Source organism: Rhinopithecus bieti, unplaced genomic scaffold, assembly GCF_001698545.2.
Source record: "Rhinopithecus bieti isolate Rb0 unplaced genomic scaffold, ASM169854v2 scaffold_25748, whole genome shotgun sequence".
NCBI classification, from domain to species: domain Eukaryota; kingdom Metazoa; phylum Chordata; class Mammalia; order Primates; family Cercopithecidae; genus Rhinopithecus; species Rhinopithecus bieti.
Window position 1 is genome coordinate 88,784 of NW_016811783.1, and position 18,321 is coordinate 107,104.

Genomic DNA, 18,321 nt, shown 5'->3' on the forward strand with positions numbered 1-18,321 from the left:
ATGATATGCTCAGGGACATCTGATCCTACCTCAGCCCCACTCATCCTTCATCCTTCATATGCCCCATCTGTTTGTTTGCTGGATGTTTCTATCATACTATACATTTATGTGCCGCCAAATTTCATCTTTGTTGTTTAAGGAAGGCACCTAACATACCAGTATTGGTTCCTCTGCTCTTGGTACTTCATTTCGGAGGAGTACTTGGCCTCACCGTCTGATTCAACAACACCTAACATCGCACTGAATGACCAGACAAGTATTTGAGTCATGAAAAGTCTGTTTGATTTGTGATCCCTGTATTCCCTCCCCTCTTTGACCACTATTCTCTTTATTCATTCTTCCTTCCACACAGAGGGGGTAGCAAATACGGTTTGTTTGTTTGTTTGTTTGTTTGTTTGTTTGTTTTGAGACAGAGTTTTGCTCTTGTTGCCCAAGCTGGAGTGCAATGGCGCAATCTCGGCTTAGTGAAACCTCCACCTTCCAGATTCAATCGATTCTCCTGCCTCAGCCTCCCGAGTAGCTGGGATTACAGGTATGTACCATCACACTTGGCTAATTTTTTCTATTTTTAGTAGAAATGAGGTTTCACCATGTTAGCCAGGCTGGTCGTGAACTCCTGACCTCAGATGATCCACCTGCCTCGGCCTCCCAAAGTGCTGGGATTACAGGTGTGAGCCACCACACCCTACCGGGGGTAGCAAATATGAACCAGTCACAGTATTTGATACATTTCACTTTGTTCTCTTTAGAAGTTCTCATAATTGTTGTCCTGAGGAAAATCAATTAAACTATTGACTTAAATACCATGTGGGATCAATTATAATTCCAATTAACTGTGCCATCTGGGTTGCTCATTACCACTTTTGGAAAAAACTTGTTATAGTGAGAAAGTATGTCTCCTGTCCTCATGTTTATTCATCGTTAGGTCTAGAATTTACCGTTAGACACTGCCCCTGCATCCTCAAGATCCCACAGCTAACCTCCTCTATTGTGATGCCTTGGGTCTGTCTGCCCCAAACCATTTTTCCTGGTCACAGAGGACTTGTTACTGGCATCCCTCTTCTCTTCCCACTGCAAGAGCTAACAATTACTAATTCAATACATGTCAGTCACTCTGCTAACCACTTTGCATGCATGATTTCTTCAAATCCCACAAGGTAGACAATACTGTTCTCCTCCTTCAAAAAGAAAATACTTGAACCTTAGAAAGAGAAAAATGCCTTTTCCAATGCCACAGTGTGTTCAAACACAAGTCCCTGAGACACAGGCACTGCCCCTCAACCCAGCTGCCCTGAGCCTTTCTCAGAGCCAGGTTCCTGATGTGTTCTGAGCTCATAAGCCTTTAATGAGATAAACAAGCTAGAGAACCCCAGAAATGTTTCTCAAACTTGAGATCCTTCAACACCAGCATCTTTTACAAAATATAGATTCCCAGAGAAACACATCCCCCCACCTCATACTTACTGAACCAGAATCACAAGAAGCGAGACCCAGGAACTAGTGCTTGAATACCACCCAGTGGGGGTTACATGCTTAAAAGTTGAGATCTTGTGTCCTGTGTCTTTCTTACAGGACACCTCAAGTGTACTTAACAAAGTCTCCCCAGAGACAATGCCCTGACTCCTGGTGGTCTAGCCCCAAAATGTAACTCGGATATGATCTGGATTTGAGAGAAAACTTTGTGATACACTCAAAGCTCACCTTTTGACTGACAATTTATTTGATGAAGTTTCAGCTGCCTCTGGCTGGGTTCTGAGCCCTATGTCACAGAAAGCACATAAAAGCAACTGGTCTGCTGATCTTTTTTGTAGCAGCCACAAAAAGAGATACTCTATTCAATTAAAATGTTTGTTGATTATCTATTCTTTGCAGATAATACAGAGGTGCATGGACAGGGTTCCTGTCCTGAGAAAGGCTGGAGTGGATACAGATAAGAAAATAATCAATTCTCTCTCTCTCTCTTTCTCCCCCCCTCCTTCCCTCCCTCTCTCTCTTTCTCTTTCACACACACACACTCCCATGAGCCAACTCAACCTGTCTTCATCATTAGAATATCACGTTTGAGTTCTAGTGCTTAACCAATGCAAAATTGGCTTTTCACCATCTCCCTCCTTTCTTTTTTCTTAATAAGAATCTTCATCTTCCTAGACCAATCTCTTGTCTCTTCTCTTCTCCTTGTGTTGATGTCATACTCTTGCATTTATTGAACCCTTCCATTATCAAAAATAGATGTCTAAATGTCATAAACTCAGCATCTGCCTTGACATAAGATATCCCCATAGCAAATCCACTGATCATATAAGAAAAAATAGGCGAAACCTAGTATCAACAAGTAAAAGTCCAAAATACTTAGTCAGCTTACTCATTAAACACTTGAATAAAAACTTTCCAGCAATAATTTCCTCAATATGATATTTATTTGAATATATAACACTGTATTAAAATTTGTTAATTTCTTCCCCTCCCCAAGATCAAAGGAAATAATGAATAATGAGAATCAACTCACACCATTCAAACTCAAACCTACCATAGAACTCTGGTTGGCAAATCTCAGTCAGTGATTCCTCCTGGTTCCCAAGCCAGAGCATAGGAGGTTTCGTCTACTCTGCTCTAAATAAATGTACAGCCTTCTGAAATGCAACAGGTCATTAACATAATGAAAAAGGAAATACAGCCTCCTCTTAATTCAGACTGCTCACCTCATCTTCCCTGAAGTGAGTTCTTATCCGTTTATTTCAGGACATGGACAAACTACCTAGTATCAAATACTCACAAATAGAGATTGGAAAAAAAAGAAAAATTCGACGATGCCTATGTGATTCTCAAGCTCTGTACAAATAAAAAATTCATCTTATACTGAATCAGGTGACGAAAGAAACCATTTCTTTTTTTTTTTTTTTTTTTTTTTTTTGAGACCGAGTCTTGCTCTGTCGCCCGAGCTGGAGTGCAGTGGCCGGATCTCAGCTCACTGCAAGCTCCGCCTCCCGGGTTTATGCCATTCTCCTGCCTCAGCCTCCCGAGCAGCTGGGACTACAGGCGCCGCCACCTCGCCCGGCTGGTTTTTTGTATTTTTTAGTAGAGACGGGCTTTCACCGTGTTAGCCAGGATGGTCTCGATCTGCAGACCTCGTGATCTGCCCGTCTCGGCCTCCCAAAGTGCTGGGATTACAGGCTTGAGCCACCGCGCCCGGCCAGAAACCATTTCTTATCTGGAGTTACTCCCAAATAAATGTTGTACTTGTGACTTTTACGTGAACTCTAAGCTTTCCGGGTTTCAAATGCTACTTACTATAATCTAATTACGAATTCAGCTCCACCTACTTTTGTTTTCGGGTAAATAATGAGTGTATTTTAGTTGGAAGGAGTTTTCCTTCTATATATATATTTTTTTAAAAAACAAAACCTAAGCCTTACTCTTCGTTAACTTCATGTGGTTCAACTAAAGTCAGACTTAGAGTTTTTTCTTTGAAGCAGGATAGATATCACTTAGGTTGTCTATCTTTTTAACAATGCCATGTTGGCTTTTTTCCATGTGACATTTAATTCCAATCTCTAGAAATAATTTGTAGAGAGAGCAAATTTGCCACATGTACAGCAATTAACATGAAAAGTTTTCCATACACACAGAAAAGCTCATGATGTGGTCTGGAAAACAAGTCACTTTCAACTTGTGGAAAACTGAAGGTGTTCTTGCCTTTAAGGCAAGATCTGCCTCCGATAGTCATTCTAGTTATTCTGAACCTGTAACTGCCTCTCCCTGTTTTATTTTGAGATATTTATCATGTTTGATCAGTTGAAAGTTAACCTGGTGTAACACAAAAAGAAAAAAAACTCCTTTGCTTGAATTTGTTCACAAAGGACACCCATTCTTAACAGAAAACATAGCTTTTGTTTTCCAAATCGCATGTGAGTTGTTTAATTATGAAGTTCCTAACAATGATGGCAATTTAAACAGTAGTAACAAATGCACTGGAAACTATTGCATCCTTGGCCAACCATATGTGACACAGAACTCCATTATTTGCCATCATCAAATATAAAGAAAATAATGGGGAAAGAAGTCATAGCAGTTGAAAACTGTACTCATATGAAAGAAATCTGGCTTGTCTTATGGGTTCCTACTAACAGAACTATGTAACATTTTGCTGCCAGTTACTAGCCAAGGTTTTGTATTATGTATATGGGCCACATAAAACTGAAAAAACAGCTGCTTCCACACATACCCCCAATTGCCTATATAATGCTTCTATCTCCCCTTCAGGATCTAGCTTGATGTGTCCTCACGGATGAGTCTGTCTGTCCAATACCTCCTTCCATGGGTGGCCAAGCATCTGCATCCCTCTAAACACCAATCCCTGTAAGAATCATTAGTATCAACCCAAGTTTCATTTCTCTTCGGTGGCCTTAAAGAAATCTTTCCGATGTTTGCTGTGTCCCTACCTGTCCTGTAGTGCTGGAGCTGGCTGGAGAGAGGCAGTAAAGGCCGTGAAGCTGCCCTGTGGGAGACACTGGCCCTGCACAGAGCTGGGGGAGGGCACATTGCTGGCAGCTGGAGGAAGAGGAGGAGGAGGAATTTGTGTGCCACTGCAAACAATACACAGTGCCAACAAAAACACCATCCTTTTCCCCAAGAAGTTCAAAGCACTTTGCAAACATTAACTTATGAGCTCACATAGTCATGAAGCAATTATTACTTTATTACACCCTTAAGATAACTACTGCAAGCAAAGTGACTGGGAAAAAAAGAATGCATTCATTGTTTCATTATTCCTTGGCTATTTATTGCATACCTACTATGTGCTGAGCACTGGAGGTGAAGGAGCTCCTATGGGCTCTCACACTACTCCATGTTCTTTTGCCAACCCAGTTAGGGCACTAAGCACCTGGCTACACTAGTTGTTATGTTTATTTACACTTTATTTTTGCCCAAATTGTTTAATGGAATGTGCTCCATTCTTCAGAATGCCTATAATGTGCTAAGTGCTAAGCGAACAGACAAAGGAAAAACTTTTAAAGTTACCTATAAATCTCATTACCACTTTAGGAACTGGGGAATAGCAATTCAAAGTACTTTCTTTTAAGATGCCATAAACAAGCTTTAGTGTGTGCAATCTTTGTCTCTTTCAAAGTCTGTGGAATTGCCATAGTGAATAAGGAGAGTTAAGATCAGTAATATCGTGCCGAATAGTTTATATAAATAATCTATATATTTTAAATCATTAATTAGATGAGCAAGCATGTTCGGTGATGCAGAGAGCCTTTATCCATGGGTCTTTTTATGATCTCCCTTTTATTTTATGTGACAAAATGGCAGGTCAGATAAAGAAAGTGGTTGACGCCATTTCTAAATTCTTCTCCTTAGGCATCGGACTCCAGATATTTTAGAGTATATGGTTGTCTAAGACTAATTGGACGGAAGAGGCTGGTGGCTGCTTTTAAAAAAGGCATGACTTTTTGATGAATCGAAAGGGACTCAAGGTGTTGTCTTTTACAGATGCAAGCTGAGGATTCTAGTCTGTTCAGGTGTTACCCACACAACAGGTGGGATAAATTGCTAGGCAGGTGACAGTCCAATGACCACAACCATGGAGGATTTAAGAGGGAGATTTTATTATTTGCAACAAGGAAGGAGGACATCTGGGATAGTTCCCCAAGCAGTGCCTCCAGGAACAACAGTAAAAGCAGGGCTTGTATTAGGCTGGTTAGCTGAGTCATTGTATGTGGAAGTGGTGTAAAGGCAGGGCAGTTGCCTGCTGATCATGCTTCTACATACACCAGGTGTACAGAAAATGGCAAATAAGCTCCTCCCTGAGCAGGGTTTGTTACTATGGTTAATGAGGAGAGTTGGCCAAAGTTCATCTCCAACTCAGGCATCTCTGGATCCAACCAGTTTTAGTTTTTCCAGGGCTGAGCTTCTTCCCAGGGCTTTTTGAAATAAGAACTCAAGATACAACAGTCACAAGTGGGGATTTCCTCACAGTGCATACCCACAACCCTGGAGCCCTGGGTTACACAGGGAGTCACTAACCCACCCTAGTTTGGACTGAACATAAAGGCTGTTGTGGTTCTCACTTAGACATTTACATATATTTTTAAAGTCATAGAGAATGATAATGCCACTTAAAACCCAACATTCCTCTCTAATAAATACCTCTCTGACAAAACAGAATATAATGGATGTATAATATTGATCCAACACTCAAATGTATTGGTTACCACACATACCCCATGAAATGCAAGCTCCACATCTTAGCATTTAAGTAGCACCGTCCTTTGGCCCCAAAGTACCTTTCCAGCCTCAGCCTCATCCTCATCCTCCTTATCACTCTGGCCGCAGCATAGGTTTTCATAATAGTATGTGATTCTTACCTGGTATCCTCGTCTTGAAGCCTGCCCCTGCCCAGCCCTAATAGACACACACACACACACACACACACACCCCTTTTCTACCTGAAAAACTTCATTCTTCAAGAGCACATGATGTCTTCTTAGCCAATTTATTCCCAAAATATATCATGTATAGAGATCATATCTTATTCTTTCATATCTTCAGCAACTAGTACAAATCTTTGTTGAATGTGGATTTTCAAGAACACATCAATATAGCACTTACTAATGAGGGCAAGGTGATCAATTACTTGGGTTTACTCTTCAGCTGGTTGCACAAATGGGATTTTTAAAAAATCTTTTTATTAAGCAGAGCTGCTAATAAAGAGAATAAAATCAATTAAATAAATTATTAAGTTAAAAGCAGATCTATTATTCTTTATTAAAAAGGTGCTACATTAATAATACCATTATTACCTAGCTTCTCACACCTTAGATGGCAAAAAACTTCAGAGCCTGGGCCATGTTCTATCTACTCCAAATATAATAATAGCACTGAAGGGAAAACTATATAGCTGTGGAACTGCTACAGGAGGATGAAAAATGGATAAACATCAACAGCGATGACAATGCAAGCTGAAACTGCTTATTTCTAGTTTCAACTTACATAGGAAGAGAACAGAATAAAGGGACAGGGAAGGATCCAGAACAAAAAAGAAAAGGAGGAGAGGAAACCAAGGGAATGGCTGTTGGAAAAGATTATCCTTACAGTTAGGTTCTGCTATTTTTCTCTTTATGAAAGTGAGAAATAGAGACATTTCTATTGATTGCACAGAACAGAATGACCAGCAGTTGGAGATAAATACTACTTAGTAAAAAGTTGTCCTATCTTCAAAGGCTTTAGCAAAAATTAGGGGCTGCTGATCTCTGTCAATATTTTAGGAAGAGTCCTGTCATTATCTAGATTTGAAACATTGATGTCTGTTTTTCAGTTTTACTCAAAATAAACTTAGGGAAATCAATAATTTAACCTGTGCATAGCATGTATATTTAAAAGCACATACTTTTAGTGGGCATAGTGAAGTACTCCTGCAAATATTCTTAGTTCACTTGATCCTCACAGCAACCCTTCAAGGTGAGTATGGCATCTTTTTACAGATAAAGAGACTGGGTCTCAGAGAGATTCAGTATCTTGCAGAATTAATATACAAACCCCAACAGTCTAACTGTACTCTGGGGATTCTTTCATCAAATTACAACACTATGTGAATACTTTAAGAATTATTACAGATGCAGCTTTTATTCTTTACAGAACAAAATGCTGGCACTTTATATTATGCACCCAAATTTCCTGAACAAGAGGTCTGTATATTATATAAAATGATTTTTTTTCCTTGATACCTGTAAATTACCTGAGAATCCCGATGCCATTTAAGGAATGCATTCCAAAGTGAATTAAACCTCATCAACACACAAGCAAATATTTATTTTCAGTTCTAAAAGCTTTCAGCCTTAATTCATTCTTTAGCAGACAATGCAAATTCATGTTTCCCGCCAAATCCAGCAGAGGGCAGGATACTCCCACCAACAGCCAGCAGCTGGCTGGTGCCTCTAGCCAAGCCAGTGCGGTTACCTGGTGCAGCGTTCCCGCACTGGAGCAATCATCACCTTCTCACCTGGATCCGAAATGCAGTGTAGGCTTGTGCTGAAAATAGGGAATGTGGGATGTGCCCTTGGAAACGTCCATAAAAGTTTTGCCTTAGAGGCCGCTCACATTTTGTTTGATCTAAAGATACCTGGAAACTAGCCAGTTCCAATTATCTTCCTGGAATATCTTGCTGAGGATGCTACGCTACGGAATTAATTTAAGATACACCATGATAGTTTCTGTTTCTGGCTTTAGGCCATTGCTGGTCATAGCTGAGCTACTCCACTCTTGGGCTCCATGCCTGTTTCCCATACCTTCTATCTCCCTGTGTCCCAAACAACTCTTAAGAACTACCCATTGCACAGCCTCCTCTGTCTGTCATCCCTGCATAACCTCCACTAATCAGAAACAATGACCTCCTGCCCACTAATTCAAATTCTCCCCAAGCCCGACTTATGGGCCACCTTCTCCAGGAAGTTGCTGGAAGTCCTGGCCCCAGTGGTCATCATCAAGAAACATTTGCCAATGTCAAAGTCAAAGAAAATATAAAGAAGAATCTCTAAACTCACTTTTTCATTTGGGAATCACAGAATTGCAATTTGAGTCATACACAAACACAGGGGTGGTCTTCAGTATGTCCGAAGAACAAAGAGAGGGTTGGGAGTTTCACTGGAAAGATAAATGTTACGTTATTTTGAAAGAAAACTCATTGGCACTAGCAAAGTTTCGGGGGGCTGGCAAGCTCTGATTGGTGAGTGACGGTGGTAGGTAAAATTAATCTTAGAGTCTCAGCAGGTTGTTTCAGCAACTGGACATGTGAACAATTCTTGGGGTAGCTGTTATGTGCCCCTAGTCATTTTCCCCCTTACCCCTTGAATCTGATTTAGTTTGGTATGACAATAATAAATCAATATGTGTAATTAACTTTCACAGTAAGCGAACTATTAGGTGAAGGTTTTGTACTAGAGCTTGGATCTAAAAAGATGTATCTCATTCCTTCCAGTCCAGATAGTAGCATGGTAAGTGTAACATGGAAGAGAGCAAGGATAACTCTCACAGTTCACAGGAGAGAACAGTGCTTCTGAAGGTAGCAGAATAATTGTAGCAAACTTCTAGAATTTTCAAACTATGGACTACAAGTTTGTCATTAGGACCTCAAAGGCTCCCAGGGTGAGGTGGTAGTAGGGAAAGGGATGGGTAGTTGGACCGGCTTTGTACTACCCCCAAACCCACTTCCCTACCCTTATTTCCCCCCACCTCCAACCAGATTAAAACAATGCCATTTTAACCTGTATTATTTGTGTACACCTCTAGATACTACATAAAGAGTTCCAAAAGGGGATCCGCAAGTAAGCAAACAATCCACCCACCAATAATCATAACAACAACAAAACAAATTTTTAAAAAACAGTTTAAAAATCACTGTTCTAAAATTCAAAGGCCTTTCTTCACTGTTGAGGAAACCATTCCTGGAGAGGAGGAAAGACCAAACTAAGTCGTAGGCTGGTCAGTGAGGGAACTGGAATTTGAATTCCATCTAGCCTCTAAAGCCTAACACTTTTGACTAAAAGATGAGGCTTATTTTGAGCCTGAAAGGGAAGGACTCATTAAATAAAGGGATGAACCCCTTAGTCATTCTTAGGTAAAAAGAGTCACCCAACCAGCAAAGCCATCCAGAGCAGAGGTGAGGGGCAAAGTTGCTTGCATGAACTTAACCAGCCACAGTTTAAGGTTATGTTTTAAACCACATCTATTGGCAATGAATTGAGCACTTGGACAGAGTGGTGAACCAGATAGATGTGACAACTCTCTGTGTTCATGGAGCTGACATTCTAGTAAAAGATATAGACATGTCACTGTCATTTGAGAAATGTTACACTGGAGAAGTACAATATTCTACAAGGGAGTTATTAAATTCTATGCTTAGCACCACCTCCCAGATTATTCTTTCAGCTATGTCTAATTAACTATTTAAACAACTAGTTGTCCCAATTGCATGAAGTCCAGCCTGGCTCTCTTTAGGCCTTTCCCCCACCCTCAATGCAGAATGTCATCCAGGATCTCAAGTTGCATTTAGTTGTCATGTCTACTCAGTCTTCTGCAATCTGGGACAGCTTCTTAGTCTTATCTTTTCTTTTTCATGACCTTGACACTTTTGAAGAGTATAGTCAGCTGTTTTATAGAATATTCTTCAGTCTGTTTGTCTAATATTTCCTTATGATTAAGTAAAACTCGTGTATTTTTGGCAAGAATACCCCCAAAATGATGCCATACTCTTCTCAGTGCATCATATCAGGAGTCCCTGTTGTCGATGTGTCATATTTTAATGATGTTAACTTTGATCGCTTAGTTAAGTTAATCTGCCAAGTTTCTCCACAATAAAGATACTATTTTCCCTTGTAATTAGCTAGTGAAGATAGTCTGAAACTGTGTAAGTATCTTGTTTCTGCTTATATTTTTGCACACTAGTTTTAACATCAATTGAATTGTCCTTAAAACAATTATTACTGTGCCATTAACCAAATGGCAACTTCATATTTCCACCACTTCTATGTTTACTCTTTGGAATTCTACTGTAAGGAAGACACGTCCTTTCTCCCTCATCCATTTATTTATTTGTTTGCTTTCATCAGTATGAATTAGTAGATATTTATTTTATTCAATGGATTATAATTCATTTATTTTTTGGCCCATATTGTCCGAGTTTTCACCTTCAAGAGCTCCTTTAGGTTGGCTTCCAGTCCTTTCAATTTGCTCCCATCATTTTTGAACACTCACATTCTGGCATCACAAGATGATTCAAGGCTAAGCACAGTGGCTCGGGCCTGTAATGCTAGCACTTTGGGAGGCCGAGGGAGAAGAATCACTCGAGCCCAAGAGTTCGAGACCAACCTGGGCAACAAAGTGAGACCCAGTCTCTAAAAAAATAAAATAAAATAAAATAGCCGGTGCACTTGTAGTCCTAGCTACTTGGCCTACTCAGGAGGCTGAGGCAGGAGAATTCCTTGAGGCCAAGAGGTCAAGGTTACAGTAAGCAGTGATGGCACCACTGCACTCCAGCCTAGGCAACAGAGTGAGACTCTCTCAAAAATAGATAGATAGATAGATAGATAGATAGATAGATAGATAGATAGATAGACAGATAGATAGAGGCATATCTTTTACTTTCTGCATCCCAGTCCTCAAATTAGCCATTTAACTGAAAAATGGTACTTAGAATTCAAGTTCTGGGTACCAGGATACTCATGGCTGCTGGGGTGTCATTGCTTCCAGTCCTAAGTGAGCAGAGTTAAGGAATACAGTTAATGTATATACAGTCAGCCCTCTGTGTCTGCAGAGTTCAACCTCACATAGAAAATAATTCAAAGAAAATAAAAATTAAAACAATATAGTTCAACAATTATTTCATAGCATTTACATTAGGCATTGTAATATCTAGAGATGATTTAAAGTACACAAGATGTGCATAGGTTATGTGCAAACACTATGCCATTTTATAAAAGGGACTTCAGCATCTGTGGGGTGCCCTGGAACCAGTTCCCCATGGATACCTAGGGACAACCATATATACACAAAAATACATGCACATCTATGACTATTTCTGTAACTATCTCCTCTCTCTTTCACTCTCTCTCTGTGAGTGTGTGTGTGTACTCAGAACCAGTCTATATACAGAAACAGTAGTTCAAACTGATACATGTGAATCTAATCCATCAGGATCATTCTCGCCTTCCCTCTTTCCACATCTGTAACTCTTTTGTCTGATAGGGAGAAACTGGCTCTCATTATTCACCATTTTTTTACTTATTTGTTCGGTCTTAGAATACATATAGTTTTAGAATTACTAGCACATTGTCCTGTGAAAAATGAATTCCCTGAGAAGGGTACAATATTTTTTTGCAGTTTTTTGTCTTTGCCCTTATAGAACATATTTAAAAGATTGTTTTTCAGTATTACTTAGATTCATTCTTTTTTATCCCATTTATTATGGTGGTATTAATTTTTGGTATAGTTATATACATTGGTTACTGTTTGTGCTCTATTTTGGTTCCCCACACATCCTGGTTAATATTAATTAGTTTTTTTAAATATGTGAAACACTACTTGGTTCAAGAAGTTAGAAACATCCCAGAAGATGTACTTGCAGAAATATCCTGCCTCATTCCTTCTAACCATTTCCATTCCCCTATTCTTTCCACCCCATTCCCACTGATCTCTGTAAATAACCAATAATAGTAGTTTCTACTTTTACCTTCCCATACTTCTTTTTGTGCAGATGAGAAAATATATGTTTATTTTGTTATATCTCCTTCTTTCTCATCTGATGGCACCATACTACAGATATATGTGCACTTCACTTTTTTCACTTAAAAGCATATCCTGGGCCAGGCGTGGTGGCTCACACCTGTAATCTTCCCAGCACTTTAAGAGGTCAAGGTGGGTGGATCACAAGGTCAAGAGATCAAGACCATCCTGGCCAACATGGTGAAACCCCGTTTCTACTAAAAATAAAAAATAAAAAAAAAATCAGCTGGACTCGGTGGCATGCACCTGTAGTCCCTGCTACTCGGGAGGCTGAGGCAGGAGAATCGCTTGAACCTGGGAGGCGGAGGCTGCAGTCAGCCAAGATCACACCACTGTACTCCAGCCTGGTGACAGAGATTCCATCTAAAAAAAATGAAAAAAAAAAAAAAGATATACTGGATACCAGTATAATATCAGTCCAGATTCTTCACTCATTTTTACAGCACCATAACACTCTTGATTGTGCAGATGCACCATAGTTTATTCAACCATTCCCCCTAAGTATGGGCATTCTGGTGTTTTCCCATAATTTGCATTTACAAACAGTGCTTCAGTGAATAGCAGTGTGCACACGTATTTATTTGTATTGCTGGAGCTGTGCTTTCAGAATAACTTCCTAGAAATAGGATTAATGGGTCAAAAGGCAAATGCATGTATGATTTTGTTGGTTATTGCTAAATTTTTCTAGGGACTTTTAATAGCTGTTAATGTCCAAGCTGCACCCCCAGAGATTGCAACATAATTGGCCAAAGATAGAGGCTGGGCATTAGTATTATTTTTAAAGTTCGTACCCCTTTGTTGAGATGTAATTTACATACTATAAATTCACTCTAAGCGTAAGATTCAATAACTTTAAAGTAAATTTATACAACTGTTCAAGCATTACCAGTATTGGTATCTTTTCAAAACTCTCCATGTGATTCTAATGAGAGTTGAGAGTATAAGGCAACTAAACAAGGTCATTATTGCTGATGCTTTTCACTACCATATGGTGTTGTTGTCCTGCTACTTGAAGGCACAGGGCTTTTCCTACGCTATAGCGCCCTGCTGTTTTAAATCCAGTGGAACCTATTTCACATTAAGCCAGACTTCTCTTTAAGTATATTGTCTTATTCATGTCAATGGGTCCCTTCTGTCCCAGCAACCAGGTGAGCATAATCCTAGAAAAAAGAAGTCAACATACATTTTGACTATCTCCCATAGGAGGTTGTCTTTTGAGTGACTCCCTTAAGAAGGACTCATACTATTTCGTATATAAAGGGGCTGACATAGACCCACTCTGGGAAATGCTGGGAATGATTTCCTCAGGCAGGTGACATTTGAACTGAGTTTTAACTGATGACTATGACTTAACCTGTTGAAACACAGTGGGTAGAGGAGAGCACATTCCAGACAAAGCAAGCAGTACAGGCAATGACCCTGCAGTGGGGCTGGTGTGCCTGGTGCACATAGAGATTATGGTGCGATATGTTGCTTGGTAAGACCAGAAAGGTAGACCTAAGGCCAGATCATCCGAGCTCTTTTAGGCCTAAAGGATTTTGGTCTTAATTTTAAAAGCACTGGAAACCCACTGAAAAAATTTAAGTGCTAGACTAGAGAAGACGTGGGCTTGTGTAACATGGTCAGATTTATTGAGAAAAGTTCACTGGGGCTGCAGCATACACACACACACACACACACACACACACACACACACACAAGACTGGAAAAAGTGGCTAGTGGAAGACCAATTAGAGAACAAATGCGCTGAAGCACAGAAACATGATTTTTTTTTAATCCTACTTGGCGACCAGAGTGGTGCTAATATTGAGAGAAGTGATAGACTGTCAGGACTTAATGATTGGTTGAGACTCTGGGGGCTGAGAGCGAAATGTATCAAGGATGACTCAGGTTAACAGACTACACCTCCCACTTCTCCTTGCAGTCATCTCAGGTCCTCTCCTCTTTACTCCTCCTCATTCTTTTGGAGCTTTTAGCTTCCTGCTCTCTGTCATTCTCTCTATCCTGCCATGATTCTTGATGATTTCAATATATATGCAGATACTCCTTCCATTATCACAGTTGCTTAGTTCCTTGATTTCCTCTTACAATCATTTTGTATTCTATGTTATCTTAGCCACTGATTCCCACAGACATACCCTTGACCTTTCACTACCATTAACTGAAATCCCTCCGTAATGTCATTTGCAAACACCCATTCTAGTATCCCAATTCAAACAATCCCTTGACCCTATCTGGATATATATCCCATTGATTCTACAACAATTGCACTGCCCCTCATCTCATCATAGCCTCATTTTCATTACTAGACAGCTTAAATTACAAAATCAATCATTGCAATCACTTTCATATATTATCAACTTACTCAGACCTCTCTTAATTTGTACAATCCCTTGGCCAGCCACCATTATTACGATTAAATGGTGCCCTTTAGAGTGGTATAAAAACAAGATGTATACCAGATACCTTTTATTTCCCCCCAAGGATCAAATGTCCCTCCTTCTCCCCATTCTATGTTCTGGGAAGCTGATCTATAAGGATTACAGCAACAGAGCCTTATGCCCTCTGTCATTCAAATGGTTCAAACAATGGAGAACCCTGGCAGGAAATAAGAGGAATACAGAAAAATTGAGTTACGGTTATTTATTTTACTTGTTTCATCCTTGCAAATTCATCAAGAATTATTTGTATCGCTAATTGAAGTCAATTCAGTGGCCTTCCTATCTAGAGATATTAGCAGCTCCACTGCTTTTAGACCTGGGCTCCTGCATTATCCCTGTAGTGTAGTTGTACTCCATGAACAACTTTTGTTTTACATTTATTATTAAGGTGAAATTGACATAGTGAAATGCATGAGCCAGTCAACTTTAACAAATATATACACCTGGAAAATGCATATTCCAATCAAGGTATGGAACATTTCCATCATACCAGTAACTTCTCATGCCCCTCTCCAGTCAATACACTCTCTGCCGTGGCAAACGCTATTCTGGTTTCTATAACCACGGATTACATTTGCAGATTTTAAACTTTTATAAACTGAATCGTATAATTTTTATTCTATTGTGCCTTGCATCTTGCTCTCAACATCATATCTATAATATTCATGATAGAGTTTCATCAGCAGTTTGTCTCTTTTTTTCTGTACTATGGCATTGTATGAGTATACTACAGTTCATCTCTTCTCCTACTCATGGTCATTAGGGTGGTTTCTAATTATTTGCTTTTATACATAAAGAGGTTATGAATATTCTTGCACAATCCTTTTGTAGGCATATATTTGCATTTAGGGGGATAATTAAAGAGGAGTGGAATTATGGGTCACAGGGAAAATGTATCTTTATCTTTGTAAGAAACTTTCAAACAGTTTTGCAAAGCGGTTAAACAATGTTATGTAAGTGTGAGAGTTTCAACTGCTTCACATTGTTGCCAGTATTTGGGGTTGTTATGTTGTCTTTATAATTTTAGGTATTCTGCTGAATACAGCAGTGTCTCATTGTGGTTTTGACTTCCATTTCAAATACTGAGTACATTCTTATGTGCTTATTGACCATTTGTCAATCTTCTTTTGTGAGATGTTCCAGTCTGTGGCCCAATGGGGAAGAGGGCATTTATTTTCTTGTAATTGAATTATAAGAGTTCTTTTTATATTCTCAATGCAACACTTGTGCAGATGTAGATTTTGCCAGTATTTTTTTCCTGTTTGGTGCCTTGCAGTTCCACTTTCTGTAGATTAAATGATGGTATTGTGCCATTGTTAATTTCCTATTTGATAATTGCCATGTGGTTATCCAGTAGAATATTCTTGTGTTTAGGAGATGCATACTGAAGTAGGGAGAAGTAAAGAAGCATCATATCGGATATATATATATATATATATATATATATACACACACACACACACACACACACACACAGATATATGTATATATATACACACACATACATATCTATATGGAGAGAGAGAATGATATAGCAAATGTGGTAAAATGTTAACATATGGGGAATCTGAGTGAAGGGTAATTAGGAATTCTTTATACTAGCAACTTTTCTGTAAGTCTGAAATTATTTCAACATAAAGTTTGGTTAAAAAAAAAAAGAAAGAAAGAGAGAGAATGTATGACATTAAAGAAATATAGGAAGAAAGCACTTTAATCAGGAGAGCCTTATAGAGTGAATGTTTGTGTCCTTCCTAGATTCATATGTTGAAGCTCTAACCCCGAACGTACTAGGAAGTGGGGCTTTTGAAAGGTAATTAAGTTTAGATGAGGTCATGAGGGTAGAGCCTGGTGATAGAATTAGTCCCCTTAAAAGAAGAGAAAAAGACACCACAGCTTCCTTTCTCTGCAGTGTGAACGTACAGCAAGAAGACAGCTGTCTGCAAACCAGGAAGAGGGCTCTCACCAAATATTGAATCTTCTAGTACCTTAATCTTGGACTTTCCAGGCTCTAAAGCTGTGAGAAATAAATTGTTGTTTAAGCCTCCTAGTCCATGGTATCTTGTTACAGCAGCCCAAACTAACACAGAAGTATTCACCAAACTTTTGTTATGGTAGGAGGTCAAATGAGATAAAAACTGAAGAATGCTGAAAGAGTATGCAGAGGCTAAGTTGTAGATGTCTTACATGCCAAACTAGGGATAACTGACTCTATTTCTGAGGACTACAGGGATGATACGGATACAATTAACAATTACTGAACTTGAATACAATTACTGAACTTGAGAACCACATGTGTAAGGTATTATTTCCGAAAGATTAATCTGGCAAAGGCATTCTTTGCCAGAGATGGAAGACAAGAGTCTAGTTGGAGACATCAGTTAATAGATAATCACAACAATCCAGGAAATGAAGATTTAGACTTGGATCTAGATGAAGATTAGACCACTGGATCAGTGGTCAAAGGGAACCAGATTGAGGCTAAAGAAAATGAGAACTTACTATGATAAAAATGGGAAGCAAAGAGTGGCAGAGTGAAGAGTTAAAGTCAGTTTGCTGTAATCATCACATAGAATGTAATAAATTGGTGAGGTGGGGAGAGAAAAGGACAATTATGTTGTTTCTTTAACTATGGCAGAATGACTTTTCTCCAGTTTTTTAATGCTAAAATACAGAGTATGTCTCTGTGCTGTGCAGTGGAAGGTCATGAGGTAGAAATGGCAAAGAATAAAGTACATCACTGGAAGGTCTTCTGAATAGGCATTTGCTTCCCTCTTAAACAAATACACTCTTTAAGATATACTGGGAAGACCAAGATTAAGGTACTAGAAGATTCAATATTGTATTAGTTCATTCTCGCATTGCTATAAAGAAGTACTTGAGACTGGGTAATTTATTAGGGAAAAAAAAAAAGAGGTTTAATTGGCTCATAGTTCCACAGGCTGTATAAGAAGCATGACTGGGGAGGCCTCAGAAAACTCACAATCATGGCGGAAGATGAAGAGGAAGAAGGCTCATCCTACATGGCTGGAGGAAGAGAGAGCAAAGGGGCAGGTGTCACACACTTTCAAACAACCAGATCTCATGAGAATTCTGTCACATGACAGCACTAGGGAGATGGTACTAAACTATTAGAAACCACCCCAATGATCTAGTCACCTCCCACCATGCCCCACCTCCAACATTGAAGATTACAATTCAACATCAGATTTGAGTGATGACACTGAATCACACCGTATCAAGTATCTAGTGAAGACCCTCTTCCTGGTTTGCAGATGGCTGTCTTCTTGCTGTATCTTGCTGTATGGCAGAGACAGGAAGCTCTGGTGTTTTTTTTCTCGGGTCATGGTAATGCGAAAGAAAAGGAAGGAACAGAAATGAAAGCATTATGGTACAGTAGCTCTGGTTAGGCCTTAGAAGTTTTTTGTTGAGACGCAGTCTCGCTCTGTCGCCCAGGCTGGATGCTAGAGTGCAGTGGCACGATCTGGGCTCACTGCAAGCTCCGCCTCCTGGGGTCATGCCATTCTCCTGACTCAGCCTCCTGAGTAGCTGGGACTACAGGCGCCTGCCACCATGCCCGGCTAATTTTTTATATTTTTAGTAG

The 18,321-nt window shown here is 39.5% G+C and overlaps 1 protein-coding gene across 1 annotated transcript in view; it reads right to left on the reverse strand.

Annotated features, from left to right (window-relative positions):
- Positions 1-4,518, reverse strand: part of CYTIP (cytohesin 1 interacting protein) — a 77,910-nt gene extending 73,392 nt beyond the window's left edge. Inside the window, exon 1 of the mRNA XM_017895086.1 lies at positions 4,440-4,518. The gene's annotated coding sequence lies outside the window, so the exon portion shown is untranslated. The remainder of the gene's footprint in view (positions 1-4,439) is intronic.
- Between the last annotated feature and the right edge of the window lie 13,803 nt (positions 4,519-18,321).